This window comes from Thunnus maccoyii, chromosome 14, assembly GCF_910596095.1.
Source record: "Thunnus maccoyii chromosome 14, fThuMac1.1, whole genome shotgun sequence".
Lineage (NCBI taxonomy): Eukaryota > Metazoa > Chordata > Actinopteri > Scombriformes > Scombridae > Thunnus > Thunnus maccoyii.
In genome coordinates, this window is record NC_056546.1 from 21,582,994 (window position 1) to 21,607,686 (window position 24,693).

The window sequence follows — 24,693 nt, forward strand, 5'->3', positions numbered from 1 at the left end:
TCAGCACAGTACACGGCTCTCTTCACAGCACAGCCAATGGCAGCGCACGGCATTCATGATTGGCTAATGCAGCCTAGTGCAGCGCATACTTGAATATGCAATAGTCAACGTCTCTATTAAAGAGACAGCCATCCCCCATAAGAATGATATATTCATCCACAGATTTACTTCCTCTGTTTGCTTCACCTGGAGTCACTGCATTCAGTTTGCACCACAGCAAATATAGACTCCATGTTATAATTTAAAAGGGCAATGCAAATGCACAGGGATCTTTTTAAGGGCAGAATTTGCTTAATTCATGCATTCTCTGACAGTCATATTTCTTTTTTTAATAAGCTTTTCATAAATGTATACAAAGACTTGAATTTGCAATTCATTGTTCCCTTTGCTGCTTTAACTAGACTTATGACCTTAACAGATTTGTACATGCAAAACCTCTTTAGATTCAAGTCCATATAAGACTTACAGACACAATATCAAAATGCACAAGCAATGCTCATGCTACCGTAATTAGATCTTGTACTGTAACAGATTGCAGTGTGCTAATATTCCTGTGTCTTTAAATATGTCTGATTTGAATTAGTATCCTGTTTTTGCCTTTTAAATACGTGAAGTCAGCATGTAACACTACAGACGTTCTCTCAGAGCCTGTCTTGTGAAAAGCTTACCGCTTCCAGTCCCAAACCTAGAAAGTGTTCTTGTGCTTAAGCTTTCTTGTTAAGTCATCTCTTCAGAAGAGTACATGGGGCTTTAAACGTAATGCAGTCTTTGCACAATGTATAATGCATACAGTTCTTTTGCTCTTCTTGTGTAGTTTGGCTTTTGCACAGTGGGTATTCTATTTAAAGCACTGAGATGATTTAGCTTTTTGGTGGTAGTGGTGTAAAATATTATGAAATGCTGACATATTTAATACAATAATAATTTAGTATTTAATTTATTTTATTTTATAGCTCATTGGTAATATTAATAGTGTTGTTATTTACCTCCCATTAATACTAGTTTTGTCTTTAGTAGCACTATTACCACCAATAGTTGCTCATTTACTGCGTCATATCATATTTCATTTGTAAGAATGGAAAATAAAACTAACAAAAAGAGCAGGAAGATGTGAATAAATTTAATTGAGAAAGCCTTGAAACACTGTCACAATAATGATTTTTCCATAAACCCTAATTAACTGTCTTAGTATCTGCTGCTCAGAGGAGAATTAGCCCACAAAGCTCCCTTATACACTGTGTGGTGTCGAACAGAGAAATTTGCTATGGTAACATCGAACCAACATTACAGGGCACCATGCTCTCAAATTGCAGGCCACTAGAGATGTTACCTTGGTAACCACATCCACAAGCAACAGCGGGACAGACATGTAGTATACAGACAGAAAAACAATGGCTATGGTAAAGGTAAAGTGCTTATGTAATTCTGCATCTTTCTACTTAACAAAAAACCTTAAATTAGATAATATTTGTGCTGTGATTTTTTCCCCCACTATTTTAGTCAAATAGAATAGAATATTTAAGAAGCAACCCCGATAACTGGTGACAGAATACACATGTTAAACCAACAGTTTTGTGATTTATCTGGCACCATGTCATAGTAGCCTATGTGACAAATATGATGTCATTATACGCATATCACCCTAAATGGCTTCCTGCTTTCTTTAATTGCATTTTCTCTCCATTCATCAGCAGAAAATGTAATCCTGTTATTCACACATTCAGGTCGGAGTGAGAGGAGGAAGTAATGGTGTTATCACAGCATCAACATCACCTTTGTCTCACACTATGTCATCACGTAGTCACACATTTTCACGGAAAAGGAAAACATTAGTAGTGGCACAGCAATCAGCATTGTGGCTGACAAAGACTGCTGGTCCTCATTTAATCATTTATGGTTAAATAATGTAAAAATTAATATAACACAGGCTAAAGTAAGTGTGCACAAAAATAGATGAATTCTGTGTTCATCATATAGCCAGTGCTCAACATATCTCAACTATCATTCTTTTATGATTTTGAGATAAAATGTTCGAAGCAAGTACCCAGTTTAAACTTGTGCCTTGTATTTCAGTGCTTGGAAGAAGTCCAGCCTCAGTGTATTAACTTCAAAAGGTGAAGTTAAAAAGCATCAGAAGTCCAGCTGTGCCTTTGTTGATTGCGTCTTGATGACAATACTGAATGCAACACCCTTATCTTCAAAATAGTCCTTCTAAGACACTTTCATCTCTTAAGAAGTAACCAGTGCAGCCGGTGTGAAATCCAGACAAGGTGGAGAAAGTAGAAGTAGTCAGGTACTTTAAACATTTCGATGATGCATCAATAAATTAGGTTGCTCTCCATCTCTGCTGTTGTTTCCACCAGCTCATATTCTATTTTATCCTTCATAAACAGGCTCAAGAAGTTTCCATGAAGTAAATGACTGTACTATTCATCAGTATTGTGACCAAAAAGATTACACATCTTATTAATACATAACAGCTTATCTGCAGTGTTTTGTAATCAGAATGAAAAATATGCTTTAGTTGCTTTCTGATTAAAAAATGAAGTGCTGGGGGGTAGTTTTTCTGTATAAAAGTCCTATTAGTAATCAAATGAGGTGCTATCTTTATAGGGTTTCGTAGGAACATCTGAAAGCATAATTGCTCCAAAACCCACTGAATTATGAGGTCATTAGTTATGTCGTGGAGGGTGACTGCTTGCTAGTCTGAGTTTGAGCACAGAGATGCGGCCCTTGGTAGTGGCAGGACTCTTCTGCAGAGAGACACCTGCTGCGAGGCTTGGCTGAGCACAGCGGAGGAGAGAGGAGGCTGGGAAATGAACTGTGATGCTGGCCTGGCACACGGAGGCAGGGACAGGATCCAGCAGCTCGTCCTGTGTTCACCCCCGCACCCCCCCATCACCACCACCACCGCCTGCCCTCTCCGTCGCCACCGTTAAAGCAGGCAAGGGCACCTGACAGGTGGAAGGGGCGGAAGTGATGGCGTCTGCCCAGAGACTGAGCTTAGAACTCCTGAAAAAGAGAACTGTTAGTCAGTGGGAGAGAGACGGCAGTCATGCAGAAGAACAGTGTGAGTGTTTGTTAGTTATGCATGTGTGTGTGTGTGTGTGTATGTGTGTGTGTATGTGTATGTGTATGTGTATGTGTGTGTGTGTGTTGAAAGTGTCCATATGTGAGTTAATGTGTATTTATGAAACCGAAACTTGAGGTTTATCCAAACTCCCCTTCTGACACTGCTCTGTTTCTCCATTTTTCTTTTCTCCTCGTTCACATCGTCTCATAATCAGCTTGTCAAAATTTGAGTAATACGTTTACAATCACAGGATAAACATATAATTAGATTATGCAATCATGTATTTTCCAAGATGAATTTTTCAACCATTTCTTGTCCAACAAATGGCCTAACACACACTGACCAGAGAACACAATAACACCATAGATAAGATGATAGCTTCTCCTTCGGCTCACAATTAATATGTCACAGTCAGAAGATGTATGGGGGTAATTTTATGTGCCTGGAGAGCACAGAAAAGCCACAGACTGTAGGAGGGCCACAAGATCCCCAAGCCTCTCTGGATCGCATGTGCATGAGCAACTATTTTCACATAGGCACACTTTCACCACACATACAGTAGCTATCTATCTTTCTGTCTTGTCTGTCTTTCTTTCAGCTGTGTGCGTGTGTGTGTGTGTGTGTGTGTGTGTGCTGCTGAGTGCGTGGACACAGTAATGACAGTGTAGAGATCACCTTATAACCCCGGCCCACCGCGTGTTCACACGCTGACTCCCACACACTTTCTACAGCTGCTCACTCATCGCCTCTCTGCACTGTCATATAAAACTTGACAGCCATAATTTTCATTCTGATTAAATGTTTTGCTCGTGGTACGGAGTAGTCTTCGCTGATCTATAATGTATTCTGCCCTGCGGTTAATTCTGTTTATTTGTTTGAGTGTTGTCTGCTGCCCCCCTCAAGGAATTACAGTTCTTTTTTAATGGAAGGGTGGATGCACCAGTGACTGTGGGTGTTACATTGTCTGTTCTTGGTTTTTATGTAGCTATATTGGCAAATAGGAAAATTGAAAGAGTATGATGCGGAGGAGCTGTACCTAGTAGGTAGTGTTTTAAAGATGATCCATAACAAATACCATGTTCAGATTCAAAGAGGTTCTTGACTTTGAAATTTAGCTTTTTGGGCTCAAGGTTGAGGATTCAACCTTTTTCATCAAAACTGAGCCTCCATTTTCTCAACCCTCATCCAGTATGCGAGTACTGGAGGACATGACTCTGAATGAGCTCATCCTGTATCTTGACATTGGGTCAGAATGACTCTTTCCAAACTATCTGCCCTCGAAGTCTTCTATTATGGAGGCTTTCCAGGTCTGGTTTGCATTGATTAAACACAGAGGCACAGGCAGGTTACAGAGACCGGAGCACCTGCTGTTAAAGAAGTGACAGCTCAGCTGTGGGAGGAGTTCAGGGGTAATGGAAAATGATTTTTAGAGTCTGATTTCTAAACCTCAAAGAGGTTCTGGTAAACCATTGTAGGAGGCAGGATGTTGCTCAGTGGGGATAGGGAAGTGCTGGAATTTGTCAGGGGGGCATTGTTGTAAGGTGAAATGAAAACTTTGAGCAAATCCTGACAAGCAGAGCTGTAGTCTAGAGTCCTAAAAAGCCCCTTCTAAATGGCATTTAGTACTACCATTTTATTTTACTTTTTACATGTGTGATTCAGAAAATTAATTGTGATTAATACAAATTGCCTGTCCAATGCAGGATATACACTACAGTTGCTAGGAAGTCTCTTATCCTCTGTCTAATTCTACTACCATCCAGATCAATATGTGATTCATAAATTACAAATATTTTTGGCAATAGAAGTGCTCTGGAGTCTGACTGGAAGGATATGCTTCTTCACTAATTTATGAGAGTAATAAAGTACTACTTTATGAGCCCATATCGTTCATTAAAATCACTGACGTAGAATGTACTAAATTACATAACCAACATTGATTTTCCCGCAATACTAATCCAGTCTGGACACAGTTTATCTCCTTTGCATAGATCACTGAGGCAGTTACAGAGCTCTGCAGTGGAAACGTTTAATGTTCTGTTATTTGAGTTTAGAAATCAGGCGAGGACTGTGTTCCCTGAGATCTCCTGCAGGAGATGCGATGGAAGTGTGGGTGCTAGGGCAGCCACAGGGACCTTCCCAATTCTTACACTCGAAGTTAGAGCTGCTTTGACATATTAAGCTTTCAGTAAAGCTTATTCAGATTTGGTGCCAGTTTCAGGACATAATATTCACAAACAGAAATCCAGGTGCAGCTATGGTTCAGGAAGCATCCAATTTCCTGCAAACTCATTTGAATGTGATCTCAAATGTGCATAGGAGTGTTGCAACAGTCGGGTGGGGGGTTGGGGTCAGCTCTGGGGTCTGTTACCTGTAAAGCACTTAAAATCAATATTAAAAAAGAGCTATGCAGGTTGTTATTACTAATACATACTAAGGATGAAACTACTATCAGTTATTTTTAAATTAGTCACCATTCTTCCTTCTCTCTATGGCTATAACACATATGTCCAATCAATGCAGTCCCAACGTTTCTTACTCTCAAATAATCCGATTGCTTTTCACGCTATTATGAGAACACTGAAAACCAATCATAACCTACCTGTCAAATATTTATATACTGTATCCAATACCTCCATCTCCCCACCCCCACCAGGGTCCAGGACGTCTACTGGTACAGCATCAGGTTTTACAGACTCATAGTCCATCATCTCACATATATAAACTCACCTGCACCATCACTCAGTTGTTAAATGTAAAATGTTTGAGTCAGTGACAGGGTTCAAATCACCCTGTGTTGTAAAATATACAGGTTTTCATTCCAACCACAGCATTATAATTTGCATAATGTCAGACAGGAGACACCTATCAGTGAAATCAGCTGCTGTACTGTTAGCGTATGTAGGTGCTAAAACCTACATGCTTGTCACCCACACATGGGACATGGTTGCCTATTCCTGCAGCACAGCACCATGCTCTGCAAAAAGTAAAATATGGAAAGCAAGGTGTTGACGAAGCTGTTTCAGTGTTGGCAGGAGTCCCACCGATGCTGGAAAGGCTGACCATATGGTTCCTTCTGTGATGTGATTTAACATGTCTGCATCTCATGCAGATGCAGGAACTGATGTATGAACACAAGAAGCCCAGTCATAATGTGCACTTTATCTTTGCAGTAGCTTATACATTTTCAAATCACATATTACCGTAGGAGTTGTGCTGTCTTGGATTGTGATAAATATGTACATGATTATCTAAACAAACTCCTGATGTGTTCAAGCTGCGTCAAAGGAGCCCCAAAGGAGCAGAGTGCTGACCAGGCACATACAGGCATGGAGAAAACAAAGACAGCGAGAGAAAAAGAGAGAGAGCAGACAGATGGAAAAGAGATATAGAGATAGTTTGTGATGAGGGTCCTTTTGTCGAGGAGGAGGGGATATCTCCTTACTGTGTTAATAAAGGAGGAGAATGGCAGTGGGATAACAGTAATGATGTGCTCAGCTGTCTAGATCATATCTATGACATTTATACAGACGGAAAAGATAAGTGACAGAGAACAACAACATTTGAATATACAATGAACGTGTTAAGTAAAAGAAGACTTATTATGTAGTTTATATAATATTAAGGATTAATATATTGGATATACTTCACACTGAGATTCTGCCATTAAGATGCCATAACGTTGTGGTCAGATGCTATAGCTTGTTAAAATACGGATTCTGTCAGATGACCCCATGTTCTATATTGCAACATGAAATTGTATATGTGTGTGAGAGAATGTGTGTGTGTGTGTGTGTGTGTTTATCAACAGAAACCGCTTGGCAAGAGAAGGTCAGAGAGGAGATTGGGTTTTCTGAACTGAAAGTGAAAACAGTCCCTATAGAAAGCCATGGAAAAGCAAAAAAGTGAGATATGGTTCTGTGGAGCACATGGGAAAAGCCCTTCAAAGCTGATTCTTAATCCTTTTCTACCCCAGACCTCCTCCCTTCTCCTTCCCTCAGTTTAATCTCTGACACTGCATTAACATTTAAATTTTTCACAGCAATTTGAATCCAGTGTATGCCACGACCACCTAGATTTATTCATTTACACTAATTACCTAGTGCTGCAATGGGAGTGGATGGTTTAACCTTCTCACTGCTAATTTCTCATGATTTCTCCACAGCCCCACAGGGGTAAAATATGACCTTTTCCAATTTTATTATCAGCAACACAAACAAGTGACACTAATCAGAATAATGTAGTGGCACCTTTAAAAAGCATTTCATTCCATTTCAATTTGTAGAAAATTGACCATATGTAGAATGTTTTATCTTATTTGGCTTTACTTTCAGTACATGATTCGTGGTTCTGCTTTGTAGTAGAGATTTCTGTCCCAAACATATTCTCTGGCAGCCGGCCAGTTTGTTATATTCACTGGAGTTGAACAACTAAAGAGCTAAACCTGTTGCAAAGATTGCTATGAAAGATTGTGAGGTTTTGCTGATTTGTCTGTCTGTCCAGCCCCACACAGTGTTATCTTAGAGACAGCTTTTGGTTTGTTGCCCCTGGCGAAGACGAAATAATGGCTTTTTGAGACAAAAGGACTTGTGCGCCCTTGAGAAAATGTGACTTTAACAATTTCACAAACCTGCCCAGAGTAGGTGACAAAAAGAGAAGCCACAAAGGTCCACATACATTCATGAATTTGACTATTACCTGTAGTTAAAATACAATAGTTATCATCCATGATTGCAGTGTATGAATAAGTGAAAAATAAAATTAAGCAAAATAGTAGGTGGAGGCCAGGAAGAAGTAAGTAAAGACACTCAAACAGAGCCAACAAAAAAGCATTTTTCTGCTGAGGAAAGTCTCATCCTTGCTCTTTTCTGTATATTATTTCCTGAGCCAGTAAGTCAAACCACCCACAATTTCAGAGGGAGGGATGTCGCTATGGACAATATCGGACTAACCTTCACATTCATGCAAATCAAACATATGCACAGTGCCAATTAGACTGCCAACTGAAAGATTCTGTTTTGTCTCCTTTGTTGTGAGTACTAAGCCCCCAGGCATCTGGTAATTTCTCAGCACAATTAATTTGGGTAAAATTTATTAAAAGGTCAGCAGTGAATGATTGATTATGGCTTGTTGTAATTTGAATATTCTTTCCTGTGATGTGATTGGAAATGAGATAGTGAGTCAATACAAATGCAAAGCATCTTTCTCTATCTTTTTTACCTAGCAGGACATATAAAACAGTTTTGATCTATAGTAGTTTGCAGCTACACATACCTCTCACTGAGGTATGTGTAGCTGCACTGATACACATTTAACACTCCTGTATACTCCTGACTGCAGAAAGATTTAGGCACAGTGGATAACATACTGATGTTACCCTGAAGCAATGTCATATTCATGGTTTCAGAAACGTTCCTATTCTCAAAGGTACTCATGCCAATCAAATGTAATGTCAGTAAAAGCCACCAAAGCTCACTATTTAAAACTTTCATATCTTAATTTCCTTCGAATGAAGAGCTAAAGCTGACTAATTAGAATGATGCTACTTTTGGAGCTGCATGCTACACTTATGCTCTCTAATTTCAGATTTGTCTGACAGTGGTGCAGCCCATGTGGGTGGTGTAAAGCCTGGCAGCTCACCTCCAACATGCCAGGAGAAAAGACTGCACATACTTATTATAAGAGAAGAACATCGTTGTCACAGTATAAGGTGGTAGAAGATTTAGTTTTTGGCATTTCGTAGATGAAATCCTTCAAGATGAGCTTCACATTTCTTTTGCATGGCAGTCTAAAATGGTGCACATCCAGTAAAAAAAAGGACAGGATCATGTAGGATTAGCACACAATAGTTTTAATTATAGAATAATTATAGAATATGTATTTACTGTTTTGGGCATGGTTTTTAACAAAGGACAATTTAATGTGTTTAATTTAATTCAAAAAGCATCTAACAGGAAAGCACTTTTTAGTCAATCTAGTGTATTTTAACGGTCAAATTATGATAACATCTGAACTACCCTGATGCAGTAAAACCAGCATTTGCACACACTGTTTGCTGCAGGGTTTCTTGTACCGTATAGTAGGTGTGGTGCAGCCTGTCGCTGCTGTATTCCACCCCTGAGTGCTGTGAAGCTGATTTATAAGAGGGAGGGGCCCGTGAGCTGCAATCAGCCCATTTCCATCAGCGTTATGGCTGCCTGACAACATCCAGCTGTCCCTGATGTGCCACCGTGGGCCAATGGTGCGCTTGTCAGCTCTGCTGTTTTACTGCGGTGCTCACACAGACGAAAACATATACACACATGCATACTTGGCCACACAGTCACACATGCTGACATGCATGCTCCCACACACGTGAAATCACTAAATGAGATACATCGTAGTCTTCCCCAGCTTTGTCATAGAAATGAGATCTGTAGTCATGATGCATAAATATAGGATTTTATATGTGACAAATACTGAATACATGTTAATTACTAATGGTTACTGTATGTCACAGCCAGATATAGAAAAATACAGATACGTGTGAAATACAGCTCAACCCGCAACATGCGGAATCACTGGATAAATTAGTTTCCACAAATAGGCTTACATGATGGCTATAAACATTAAATTAATAATTATTGTATTGGTATAATTTCAAAGTGACAATTATAGCTTTGATAAAGCCAGGATGAAAATGAAAATAATTATAATTTGTTTAAGCTTTTACAGTAATTCCCACAATCCCTGCCTTCAGACTCTTTATACTGTCAGTACCATATCTAGTCTGTATGGACATCACACTTACATATGAATCCCAAATTTTAAATAGCAATTGGTTTGATCCTGTGTTATGTTTATGTCACACCTTTCCTAACTATTCCTAACTATGACTTTCCTCCAATTCACTTTTGATACTTTGCGAGTTGTACGCAAAAGTTACAAGCAGTTTGTGGCGAGCGAAGAAGCTTCTCTAGTGAATGAGTTTTACAAGATGATGCTCTGTTCCACTTTCAGACTGAGAGCACAGATAATCAGAGCACTGACTCACAAAAGCATCAGTGTTGTGCTTCATCAGTGCAATCGCTCTCTACCCTTTTCCTGATGTCGCCTCTCCAGCTGCTCTCACTAACTTATGATATAATGACATTATACTGTAACTCGATGAATTGTGAACCCAGCTGGCAAAACCTCATTTTGCTTTTTACAACAGCTGGGATGCAACGCGCACTGGGCACCCACCATGCTGCAGGGGCAAAGTATGAAAACAGAAAAAAATCTGCCTAACTATCATTATTCTTGTCTGAGCTAATCACCTAAATTAAAACCAGAACAACGTGATTAAATGACTAAATAACGCTGTTTGTCTTGAAGAAAAAAAAATGTTCTTGATTGAATAACACACTCTATCAGAACACTGAATACTATTTCTGACTGCTGATCTCTGTGATACATGCTGCTCTCTGTCAGAGCTGCAGAAGTACAAAATATGCCTTAATAGTTGCCACCATCTTCATGCTGTTCAGCTGCTATAACAATGAAAGGGGCTATTTCTGCTTAATACTGACTGTATTTTTATCATATGGTAAAGCATGATACTGATACCCCTGGTGTTTGGTTGGCAGTGGCCTCATTTTGTTAAAATATCATGACATGCATCCATAGTACTGGAAGGAGTTGTAGATACATATGTCAAAGAATTGGACAAGACTAAAAGTCTAGTCATGGTATCAGCCTTGAGACACTGTGATGAATTCTTATCTCACAAAAGAAAATTTTTGGCTCAATTAAAAATGTGAACAGCTTTACTATTTTTAGCTATTTTTCACTAATATGAAGTCATATGAAGATGTAAAGTTTGTGCTGAATAATGACAGAGGAGAAAGATCCTGTTTTAATCTAAATCGAAGGGGTTCATATTCTGTGTAGTGGACGTTTACTGTATAAGGTAGGTTATATCTCAGAGCTTGTCAGGATACATTTTCAGACTTGGCACAAATTTTTCAGTCTAAGGCCACCAGTTCACCAGAGGATACCGTATCAGTGTCACGCTTTGCCTCGCCTAGGCATGAAAAGTACAGTACAGTACCAGCAGGGTTCGATGGTTTTATGGCATGACAATGCTGTGGTTAAGGTCTAGTTAGGTTTAGGCACAAAAACCTCTTGGTTAGGGTTAGGGAAAGATCATGGTTTGGGTTAAAATGATCACTTGAAACGTGGTGTGGGTTAATTTTACCACTTCCTTAAAGTTAGGCAACCTTCATCATCATGGCAACAGTTAACACCACGACAATTGTAGTTACAGTTTTTAAAAAACTTTCCCTACACTGGCTGTTGGAAGCGAACAGCGGTCTCCTGCAGCAAAGTCCACTAAGTCCACTTTTTGCAAGTTGATACCGGGCTGCAAGGTGAGCAGCATTTAAACAGTTTTAGATGTACCTTCTGCTGTGCTCTGTCAACCAATTTAAAAATGTAATGTACTACTAATAGATTACAAGTACATTTACATAAATATATGTATACATATTGCTTGAGCATTTCCAGTACACTTTAAATGTAACTTAATATTCCCAAAATATATTATAGGTGAGACTGTACTAACATGTATTTAAATGTTCTCCGCTAATATGTGAAGTATGTTATAAATATACTTGCAATGTAAACTATGATATTTCAAATGTGTTTTAAGTACACTTGTTACACAGGGTGGAACAGGTGAACCCAAGTGCAGACACTCACACGTGAGGAGACAGGGATATAGTAGGAGCAATATATTTATTTTAAAAGGCGAGGGGAAAGGGAAATGCATGTCTGGGGAAGCTTGGGCTCGAAGCTGGGAACCAGAGGCTGGGAAGAGCCGGGGTCCAGAGCAGGGAAGCAAGGCTGACAAGACAAGGGGACAGGAGACAGGGACTGGAGCCAGAGCAGACAGGACTGCAGGACACAGGGTTAGGTGAGGGAAAACAGGGAACAACAAGAAAACAAGATAAATGCGTGAAGTGTGAAGTGGCTTGAAGCGTAGTAGCACTGACAGGTAGCAGAGTCTACGATCTGGCAGAGTGGAAGTGGCAGGGCTGAGTATTTGTAGAGGGCTTGATTACTGAGATGAAGTGCGTCTGGTGTGTCTTACACACACATACACACAGGGAGAGAGAGAGGGAGAGAGCTACTTAGGGAGTGGCAACAGGTAAGAGACAAAGGATCGTGATAACACTCCTGTAATCTCATATTATGTATAAAGGTCTACTCTGTATTTAATGTTAGTACATACCAGAGACAGAAATTAGATTTAATTCTTTTTATATTACAAATACAGTTAAGTAATACTGTTAAAATACATTGTTAATATACGTTGAATTGAGTCCAACTTATGAATAATAGATTTTAATGAACACTGTGTCATCAGTTTTATTGTGTAAAATGCGATTACAAATAAACATTCAAATTTTACAACTTTAAGAAGTATTGTTTAACATAAACAAGTATTTCCTCTCTTTACAAATTAGGGTAAATAAAACAGAATACTCTCACCATCCAAACAGCATCCCACTGCACATTATTGTAACACAATGCAGTGCATTGAAAAAAGGTTCCTGCGGGTTTACAGTAAAAGTCTACTGGAAATGCTCAAGCAGTAAATAAATATTCTACATTACAAGTGCAACGTAGTGGAGTATATTTAAGCACATTGATAGCACACTGCAGAGTCTCCCTTATAATACATTTGAAGGAGTTTTCAAGAACACTTAAAGTGTACTGGACATGCTAAAGCAGTATGTAAAAATACACTAGTAGACTAATGTAGATGCAAGGAGTTTTTCCTTGCCGCTGTCGCCAAGTGCTGCTCATGGGGGAATTGTTGGGTTTCTATAAATTAAAGAGTACAGTCTAGACCTGCTCTATGTGAAAAGTGCCCTGAGATAACTTTGTTATTATTTGGTGCCTTATAATTAAAATTGAATTGAATGTATTTGTAATCTATTAATGTTAGATTTTATGTACACTCAAAGCAGCGCCGCCGCTACACACACATGCATCACGCGCTGTGCGTAGGACACCAAGTGCCGGAGGGGGTACCAAACAGCACCTCGGTAAAGTTGGAAATATATTCACAGATTTGAACTTCCTGGATCAATATCTCATAAGCGAAATGCTGTTAAAACATGAACGACGCCTCTTTCCTACCATAGTGAGGTAGACAACAAGCTACAATCTAATTTTCACCAAAATGAGCCATCGTCTGAGCTGGATTAATAACGTTGCTCTATATGTACAGCCGGCTGGGAGAGGAGTGCACAGGGACTGTCTAAAAAGTGCAACACTGAAAAGAGATACTACAAAAATATTCAATAACTTCACTCTTATACAGTGTAGTTATTGCGATATCTTGAACCGGAGAAACTGTTACCTGCTGGTAGTGTTACAGTACATGTAAATTCAGGCCAGTCAAATCAAACTTTATGGAAATTCACCAGATGGTTGCCAAGATATTTTATTCTGGACCAAGGAGATGAAGTGAGGGCAAGTGATGCTAAGAAGCACAAATAATCTTATATATAGGAGTGGATGATTTCATTATTTCATCATGTCACATGATGACACTGTCACACTAAACTGAAGGTCAGTTCTATTCAAGATTTTATCTTTCTTCCTTAGTATCATTTGATTGAAAGTCAGTGACCTCCTGACTTTTGGTCACTGTGGAAAAAATATGTTAGTGCTCTAATAATATTTTCACCCATATGATAAAATTATAGGATACAGCATCTATTATGATATACATTTGCAATGCAGAATTAATCAGTTGAAATTCTGATGTTTTGTGATAAAATTTTCTCCTCATTTCTCCTTCTAAGTGGAGGTTGTGATCAGAGGATTGGTGGGCAAAGATTGTGGCCACACAGAGAAAGTAACCATTTCTAATGTCTTAACTTAACCATGGTTAAATTCTGTCTTCACAGCAATTTCATTTTTAGACAGAGCGTGAAATAAAAAATTTGTTTTTTCTGTTCTGGCAGATTGACATTGCAGTGTTGCTGGTGTTGCTGACATTGCATTACAGTGCAGACATGTATTGATTTTGCCCACTTAATGCATTCAAGATACAATACTACAGCTCCACTCAGCTAAGGAACTAGTCTATCTTTCTCTTATCAAGTGTAACTAACAACTTACATTTCATTTGGAGGATGTCTTTACTGCATAAAGATGCTAAAGAACCTGTTGGATTGTAAATGTGAGTGCTGCAGCCACATACTGTATATTAGATTACATATCACTTAAAACCTTGCATGCATTTCCTTATTTGCATTCCTGTATTTGCAATTAAATATGATTAATACTATTAGGATAGTAACTAAAGTGCACAGGTTTTAAACACATGCAATTCAAAAGCAACAAACAGAGAGCTGTATAATTTGGCAGACATTTAAAGCAATGGGTTTTAACCATAGGGGGGAAAATGGTTGTAATTGAAATGCAGTGTCATTTGGCAAACTGCTGATGTGAGAAAAGTAATAAATGAAATAGTTCTTAACATCTTCCTCTCACTGTTATTTTATCTCCTGTTATATCATCCAAGAGGCAGTTATCGCTTTGTTGCCTCCCAGAAGAAACCTTGTTTAAAAGTGAAGACATTCGTCCCAAGTGAGATCACGGTCTAATCAGATTTAAATGGATGTAAAATATAACAATGGAACCATAATATCAATCCTATCCCTTTCTTTCCACTAAAATACCATAGAAATGTTACTCTGGTAGAAGCAATCCAGTGCTAGTAAAACATCCAGACCCTTCAAATTCTACACAATTTTAGCTGTTATCATGCCTGATTTCCAGATGAAATTGGTTTGTGCATTCTACTTATTGCTCCCGCCCATCTCTCATGGTTGAAGCAGACAATAAATCAAACGTCTCGGTGACTTTCAGGATTTTTGCAACCACGTTAAATTTTGAAAGTCACACTCAAAGATAAAACGTCCTCTACACCATCTTTACATTTGTTTTAGCTTGTCTGTTTCAGGGTGCTCATTTGACTGAGCCTCTATGTTAATCTCATATAAACATCACAGTGGTGATGATGGGTACTGAAGACACAGACAGAGTGCCCTTTCTCCATTTCTCTTCAGTGATAGATAGAAGAGTGGAAATGATAGAGCATGCTGTGGGAGGGAAAAGGCCAGTTACAGCCTCTGGGCTCCCTTATGCCTCCTAGAAATGGAGCTAGACTGATCAACATAAACACGGATCAAATAATCTGCAGATGTGTCTCAAAATTGTGACAGCTCTGTAGAATTTAGCTGCATATACTGTGGCTTAGATTTAACCTGTTTGGCTTTTGGCAGATGCCGTTTATAGACCAACATGTCCACCATGGAATAAGAATCCTGGCTTTGCTAATCAGCCACAGTTGTAAAGCAAAAGTTTCTGTCCTCTCTTCACCTTGAATATCATAGCATGCACTTTGAAAAGAGGATGTTTTTAATCATGCCACAGCCGTATTAGCAGGGGTATTTCTAAATACCTCAGGCTTCTGAAAAGACAGCCTGCTCTGCTGTGCATTGTGTGTGTTGTTTATGCTTGATTCATACTCAGCGTCTGCGGCAGATTGGCTCACAGGGGCTGCTTGCAGACATTTGAATTAAAGCTGCAAAACTATTAAAAATGTATGGTCTGTATGAATGCGTGACCTATATTTTTCCATGCAAATAAATAAATAAACAGGGGTTTAGGGAGGATGAGGCAAATCTTCAGAAGTGGGACACAGGATGAGCTAATGACATTATAACAATAAAGACTTTGGATTTCACACTGAGAGCGTAATGGAGAGCAATTCTATCTTACTCATTCCCTCACCACCACCCCCCTTCGCCTCTGCTTCCCCCATAGTCTATCCCACAATGCCGCCTGCAATATCTGAACCAGCATGACTGTGTTGTGAATTGGCCTCTCCTAGTTCAATTGTATATTGTGACTCACCTCTCTTTGCACGCTTCAGGAGGGCACAGAGAACGCCTTGGCTTTCATGTTTTGGTGTATTTTTCTAGAGCCAGGACATTGACAAAAGGTGTTTTTTGGGGTCTTTGTCTTATTAACGGTGATGTGGCCTGTCTCCTTCATTCTGTCCCTGGACTATGTCTGTCTATCTTCTTTTTTTCCCGCTTCTCTCTGTGTTCCTTTCCCCTCCACCGTGTCTGCATCCCTCTGTTGTCTCAGTAGATTTCTTCTTCACTCTGCCATTCAGACAATGTCAGGGACCATGGCAGTGAGAATAAAGGCCACTGGTTTCTCTCGCTGCATGATGAACTGTTGTTGTCTGACTGAAGCAGCCTCTAAAATTCACTGAGAGAGAAAAAAAAAGTGGAAAACAAACCCATCAACTATCAACAGCCCCTGATTTGTGTGGAACCTTCGCAGTCATTCTGCAGTCGTTTTTGTGAAGAGAAATGAAACCGAAGTCTGATTAGAAGAAGACTAAAGGGGCTTTGAGTCAAGGCATTAACATCACTTTGTCATTTAGATCCTGTGCATGAAAAGGTCACCTTGTTATCTCGCACATGGTCTCATGTGGCATTAGTTTTCAGCCTGAAATCTGTCTATAGACCACTGAACCAGGGACATAACACTGACCCTCACTCTGTGACAGGAGAGTAACCTTTTACCTCTTGTTTTCTGCAAAGGCCATCCTGTCTCTGATGCAGCTCATAAACCAGTGTTTTTTACCCTCTGTGTGTGTATATGCCTCTGTGTATCCATTTATGTGTGTGTCTAAGTTCAGGCAAGGCTGTTGGCTGCTTATATGAAGCAGAAGAGTGTATCCATGCTGAAATGACTAATTGGGAAATATAGTGTACAAGCTCATTTGATGCACTAAGCAACTTATTCCCTTTGCATGAATAACTGCAGGTTTATGCCCTAAATACAGTGCTCATGTGAAGCTTCTTACACCACTGCAGCCAGAATATTCTTGATTATAAACCCAGTGCTTGATTATGAGAATCTCTAAACATCATTATGCTGTTTTTGCCCTCATGTGTGTATTATGTCGTCTCCCCTGAGGGACTTCTTCCCCCTCCTTCTGCACCTCTGCTGTGACCGCTGCCACAAGCTTGGCATCAAAGGGCCATTAAAGAGGCTTCTTCTAAATGAACTTGACAGCAAAGCCAAGGCGTGGTGATATGGGTGGACATGCAAATCAATATTTCACATCATCAACCACTGGTTGGTGGAGCATAGGGACAGGATGACGAGGTGCGGCCAATACTGTCAGTGATTTGGACCGCAAGAGAAGTCAAGTAAGGGCTGCATCTTATACTTGTGCAATAGGTACTGTAGAGGTAATTAAAAGCCAGATATCTTTCTGTTTTATTGCCAAAGCCACATTCAGTTATTCTGCTCTGCAGCAGTTAAGCTCTCAATTTACAGGAAGATGAGTTGGAGGCGGTTGATCACACTGAAACGGCATCTGCGTTTGTTTATCCCCCCATACATGCCATAACTGTTTGCAGTCTCAATGTAGAAAGAAAGGATCAGTGTAAGCAAGGCAGATGGAAGGCATATGGAAGCAAAGACAATTCCCCCTCATTGAATTGTACCGTTTAGTGCTACAAACCGGCTAAGCAATGTGTCACAACACTAGCACTGTTGATGCAGCTTGGCAGCACTATGAACAGCAAACATGTCATTCAGTTGTAAATGATGTTACACGCAAGGTCACCTTGTGTAAAGGTTGGGAAGGAGGAAGAAATGAGCTGAGGGTGTAATTCATCTCTTCATGTCAGAGATATATATATCACGGTGCAAATCGAAACACATGCAGTTAAACTCCCAGATAACACAAACACAAACATAGCACAGATGTCTATATTTATGAGCTCATTAAACCATGCATCTAAAAACTGTCAATTCTGTGTTTATTGCTGTAAATCATGTATTGTCGTAAATGTTGCTGCATCACTATAGAAAGTATCATTTGGTATTGATTTGTTAATAAGGTGAAGCAATATCAACCTATTTAAATATCGCTATTCAAACCAATATATGCAGATGCAGCGCTGTAAGTCATGCTGTATCTTCTTATTGGCCATGCTAAATCTCCGTCCTTGTGTGACTTTCAACTCCAAGCCGTGCTCCCTCAAGGATACATGTCTTAGCATAATACAGACGTCTTAGGAGTCATTGAGATGGTCCCTCTACTCTGACAGACAGACACTGCCAGGCAAGGAATCCCCCTCCCCCATACTAGCTCCTTGCCAGCACAATGCCAACTCTGTGCCTCACTAGCTTTGGCACCCTTGACCGTTGACTCTCTCATTCACACCTCCCCTCCCCCAGACACACAGGATACAGTGAGGCACTGTATGGTTCACATCTACTTTAACCGTCCTGTCTGCTAACATTACATTTGGTGTCAGTAGAGGAGGGCTGTGCAAGGGGACATCTCACATTCTCAAATTGAGTTAGTCACATTTTTTTTCTTTTTTCCAATAAACCATATTTTTATCATAATCTAATATCAACCTTTTCCTGGGTACCGTGCCAGATATGGGGAGACTGGCAAGGTCAGATCCATCCCTACAGTCCCCAGCTGGCACTAACCCCAGTGACAAGGGTGTCTGGGAGAGGGAGACATTTTCATGCTGGATGCACAATTTGTCCAGTGTTTACTCTCCTGTCCATTTGCATCACTGACAGTAGACCTGAGTGACATCAACATGAAGTCACAAAATGCTATTGCTTTTTTTTCTTGGTTAGCTTGGAAATCCTCCAAATTTTGCACATTATGCATGAATGATTTAACAAAATATTTGTACTGTGCAAACATATATACACAGTATTTATTAAATTATAAATTTATTGTCACGACTTGCTGACTTACTGGAATGTATTTTTTTCCTTTTGACTCTTGAATTGATTTATGCATTTCATTTTTGTGAGCAATCAGTTTTGGATCAATCATGGTTAATTAGAGGAGGATGATGACCTGTGATAGAAGGAAGTGGTGGGACGTGTGAATCAAGAAGCAGAGCCCTGTTAAGGTGGCAGAGTTCACCCTCTCTCTAATTTTAAAGCATAGGTTAAGGTTTTCTCAAGTCTGTCTTAATACAATACTGACATGCCAGTATGTACGTTGAAATGGATCTTGGTTGCTGTAACCATTTCTACTCTCCATACTGACCCTGAAGCTCTTCTGTCTGAACGTGACTACACTGTAAGAAATGAGGGACAGAATCCAGAGCCTTTGTTCTGTGCAAATATGTATTCCAAAGTTCGACTGAAGCTAAGCTGAGGTTTCCGCAGTCTGAGTTAGCTAAATCGAGTCAATATATTCCAAAGTTACCACCAGTTTAATACAAAATTCCCTCTTTTTGCTTCTGTGGACTGAAATTCAGTTGCGGCTGGTCAGTAGAGGGCACTAGGACACCACCCTACCACTCCCTACTTGAAGAAGGATCACATAGACCTTCATTGAATAAGACTTTACAAAATGACTTTGAAATATATATATTTTTTAAATAAATTATTATATAGTTAGTGAGTAAAATGTATAATCTGCAATTAAAATGTTGATTTAAAATGTTGTACATCGTCTAGGTGATGTATTTCCAGCCGGGGGCACAAGATTCTTTGCCAGTTGACATGCGCAGTTTGCTCCTCTTCAATATAAGAGATACAAGCTTGTTGGGCACATTTGTCCAGCGCCCAAATGGCTTTTATCTAAATGCATCTGATTTACACACCACCACCCAACGGGTGGCAGGAGAGAGCGAGTTGCACATCATGGTACATCCGGGTATATTTGTGATAAAATATGTCTGTATCTCAGCAGCAGCTGGCCAAGAAACGCCACATACTGGGCCCACGAGAACTTCAGAGGGTAGCTACAGAGGTGAGAGAGAAGCTAAATGTGTGGTGTTGGTCTTGGTTTTAGCCGTGGTAGTGCTGTATTGTGTAGAAAAGTGGACAACACGCCTTAAAGTAGGCCCTATTTAATATAATAGTCTAGTTTTATAGTGGTGCTATTTTGCGTTGTCCCTATTAAATAAACGCATACATTGATAAAATGATAACACTGCCCCCAACCTCCGAAAAAAGTGCGCCCTCCCAAATAAAAATTTCACCAGCCGCCACTGCTGAAATTCCTGGCTGAGCTGTGGCGGAAGGTAAAAACTATTCCTTTAATATTAAAAACCAAGTCCTAAACCCACAGAATGCCCTCACTTTACAAACCTATTTTCACGCTGAAATACAAATCAGGAGATGAAAGTGCATGTATAAATGCTAGTTATTATCTTTTCTCTCGCCAAATACGTCAATCCATCACAGCATTTTAGTACAGGATTGTTATCTGTGTACTCTGTGCTCCTACGTCACTTCGCATTGTTCCGCTCCTCACAGGCATCTTTGAAATAAACCCGTTAAATGTCAGTGAAATTAGCCAAGACTTACTATATGTAACCCATCTGAGCAGATTATCGAGATACAAAACTGTGAAATTAGCTCTCTGAAGATGCAGTTTTTCACACTAAATGCTTCCAAGAAAAGCCCTAATCTGATGATTTCAATCAGTTGGTGTACTGGGTTATAGTGTTTCAACATTTTATGTTACACCAAGGCATTTATTTTCATTTTTTTACAAGATCAGCTCAACAGAAAACAACAATTTGTGTGTATAGCTTGGATGTGCTTATTGAATATTCAGGTACGCGACTGGAAATGTGGTCCTATATCACATATTACATAAGCATAACAGGGTTCCTCAGCCCTGCTCGCAAATGTATAGTCACACCTGATCATGAACAGAATGACCTGATTTCCTGTATCTCTAGAGACATCTGTGCAGATGAAGAAGCACGGTGCATCAGGCCTCCGTTTCCCTTCTTCCACAACCTGTCATGGAATCAATCCTTGCCTTTAGATGTGCTCTCCATAGGGAATGAATCAGAGAAGGTGCTGTGGTTTAACCTTCTCTGTCTTCCTCTCTCTCCCTGTTTCTATCTGTGAACGTATCCATCCATTCACCCATCCTTATATTTTGTCATCCTCTCTCTTCTTTTCCCGTGGAGATTAGCTCTCTCTTTCTCTTCTCTTCCTCTCATGCTGACTTTCTTTCCGCCTCTTCCTCTCTCTCTCTCTCTTTTTTTAATCTCTCCTTGTCTTCTCTCCTCCCCCCTCTCTCTCTCTCTCTTTCTCTCCTGTCTTGGTAGCGCGGCAGCTCTTGGAGCTGAGGGACTATGATTAGGACAGAAGAGAACTGGCTGTAAGACAGAGACAAACCCAGAACTGGGTCATCATTGTTTCTGTGTGAGGGCCCGCTCTGCAGATGAAAAGCTCAAAGACAAGAGGAGCAAACGATGCTCAATACAGCACCGGGAGCCCTAGACATTTCTGGGCTACAGAAATACTCATACAACTGAGGAATCGGAACTGCAACACAGATTTTATGTAATAAGAGCTGAATAAAACATGCTACTGGCCCGGTTTTCTATCTCTGAACCCTTCGAGTTAGTAATCATCCGCTGGTCGACTATAGCTACACGGCAGAGATGAAGCGCAATCACAGTGAAGTTCAGTGATCATGAAGCACAAGACAGGAAAAACCTTGGTTGTCACAGGGTAATAGTATTTTGACATTGATCATCATTTTTCTCCTGTTCTTCCATGCTCTTCCTCTCTTTCTTGTCCTCTGCAGTCATCTCTCTCTCTGTCTTCCACCCCTTTAGCAAACAGTCTGACAGGGTCTGTCCCACTGGCCAACCATTCAGCACTCATCATGCGCATCATTTCCTCTCATCATTCCCCCTGGTGTGCTTCTTCCATCTCCTCTGGCCTGTTCACTTGCCATCAACCACTCCCCATAAACCCTTTCATTTGTGTGTGTGTGCCTCAGTGTGTAGTGTACAGGAGTAGGTGTAGTACATGTATATCTAAGGATGCAAACTATTGCATGTAATCTGCTTCTACATGTCTTTTAAGTGTGTTGTCGTGACTATTTCCACAAACAAAATATGTCATTGTGTGAAATGGGTTGTGATATCAGTTTGAAGCAACCACAGCTGGATAATACTGTAAAATCTACACGGTCACAACATTTATGTCAAAACAAGCAGCAGATGATGGTTTTGTTTATATTTTCACGCGTCGTATGTTGAAAGCAACAAGTTCTTCATAAATTTCCATGACAACTTTGTGGCCACGTCTCTAAATTGAGCTGAGCGGGAGGGTGAAGACTCTTTATTCTTCACGTGACAGACATCCTTGTTGATTTCTCAATTCCCCACAAATGTGACATCAAATGGTAAATTCTGCCTTTGTATTTCGTTCTTTTCGTCTTTTCCTCGGCACGGTATGTGTGATGTCTGTTTCTTGTGTCAAATCTTTATTGCAAATCAGAATCAATGGTGCCTTGGCCTACTTTCCCAAACCATCGAGGAGCAAATAATCAGCCCAAGCTGCGGATTTGCCTGGCAGTCTCTCAAACGTGGATGCTTGTGAAGCATCCTTTTCTGCAAGTGTTGGGTTTCACCGAGAGACTGTCAAGAGCATTGAGTGTATTTCTTGTAGGTGACAGGAAGAATACTGAGGCTTCTACTGCCATCTAGAGTGTTATTATAGGTGGTTCATGGGTGAAAGCTGTGTGGTCAGAAAGGATTTCCAAATATGTTTAAACTGATCTGCGTGCAGTACATCAAATAGCTTTACTGTATTTGAGCACACGTCACAAGTCATTACTTAGACGTGCTACTTTTCCCCATGTGTCTAACTATTCAAAATCTTAAGTAGCTTGATTATTTACTCCAATAGACAATATAATACTGGACTTTTCATTTGTGGATTGTCCTCCTTCTCTGCTCTTGCCCCTTCGCCTCTTTCACAGACAAGCCTACTCCTCACAGCACAGAAGTAATGCAAGATCAGTTCCCACTGCCAGAAATTGCCTGGAGGTTTATAAATGAACTACTTGTTGTTCAGAGTGTGGGAAGATTTTTCTTTTTATTAGCCCAACCACTTTTTGCTGATTTATTTTCCATGCTGATTTTTTCCAATCATCATTTTCATCTTGCTTTAATTAAACCTTTTACTGGACAGAAGCACGGGCCATTATACTCTCTATATTTCAGAGAGAATAGATTGGAAAATGACTAATACCTTATGCTGACCTTTCTCAATCACTGTCTGCTGGCAAGGCTATGGAAAGCAATTTCACCAACATATTTATCTCATCCAAAGCACACCTTAGACTTAATCCTAATGGCCTTTTCATTAGCCTTTTAATTGAGTAACACGTAGACTGTTAAAATGCATCTCAGCAGCTTCTGAAAAGTAGCCCGACGTCTGATCCAGCCTATACACATTAATTTGGGGTAGTTAAACCCTCACTAACCTCCAAGTGTATTCATCAATCCCGCATGTTCCCCCTATTTTATTCCTCATCTGACTATGTGACCTAATAAATTACCTGCTGAATGGAAAAAGAGCCTGACTCACCATTTACATATCAGCCAAGTGTGTATCACAGTGTTGGGGGAAAATGAATATAATTACATTAATAACAGGATTGTAATAATCCCATTAGAAAATACGAATGGTGATTTATTAACTACTATAAAATGTGTTTTATAGTCATATGCAATAATTACAGTCCCGTACCTGTTCAGACATACAGTACATTGTTTTAAACAAAGATTTATTCATTTTGGTTGATGTAATTTTTAATGACATTAACATTTCGAATTACCATCAATAAAATAGATATGAATGAATATGAATGAATATCAGTATGAATATTTGATTTGTTTATTGATAACTGCATTTTGTATGGGTATAAAAAATCAACTTAATCAAGAATAATCAGCTGTATCTGATTCCTCTGTACCTGTTAAAAAAAAAGTCATTATTTTCCTAATGTAATAAAAAGGGTTGTGTTTAACATTGTTGTGAGTCCTTGTGTAGCAGAAATTACAGTTACAGTTTGTACCAAGCACCTGGACAAAAAAGGTGTGCATGTGTTTTGCACACTAATCAGATCAATCCACCAGAGGGTTACATCACTGATTACAGTTTGGAGGATGTGATTTTTCCAACATGGGTATTCATCCACACATGGTAGATAATTGTTATACACAGCCTGCTCTGTATGAATAATAAGATCTAATCAGAATCACTTCATAATCAACCCCAAGAGGTCTTCTCATCTGTACACTAATTCTGACATTAGCGTGAAGTTTGTGACACTGCCAGTAGATGGCAGTACTTCCTAAGCTTGTCTGGACTGGCAGTGTATGTAGTGAGAATATCCCAGGGACAAAGGTCAAATAACACAGCACTGTTGACCAAGAATGGGTCAACACATAAATATCTCCAGGGACTTTCTCAAGTGCCTAGTGCAGCTACTTAGTGTGAGATTTGCCACAGGAAAAGGCAAAAGTCCCATTTCCACCTCGGCAAAATGAAATCAGAAGCCCTTGGGATTTGACTCTGACCTTCCGAGCCCTCACTGCTGCTGAGTGATTACTGGAATATAAGAGGCTAGAAGGTGTAGGGCTGTATTAACTACATAATGCTATAAAACACAAAGCTACACAAAAATCCAAATGTGAGACAATGTACATACAGTATATTAATAATGATTATCCTCT

The 24,693-nt window shown here is 39.7% G+C and overlaps 1 protein-coding gene across 1 annotated transcript in view; it reads left to right on the forward strand.

The window, feature by feature from the left end:
* jag1b (jagged canonical Notch ligand 1b) overlaps positions 1–24,693 on the forward strand; it is a 205,194-nt gene that overhangs the window by 66,752 nt on the left and 113,749 nt on the right. The window lies entirely within an intron of this gene.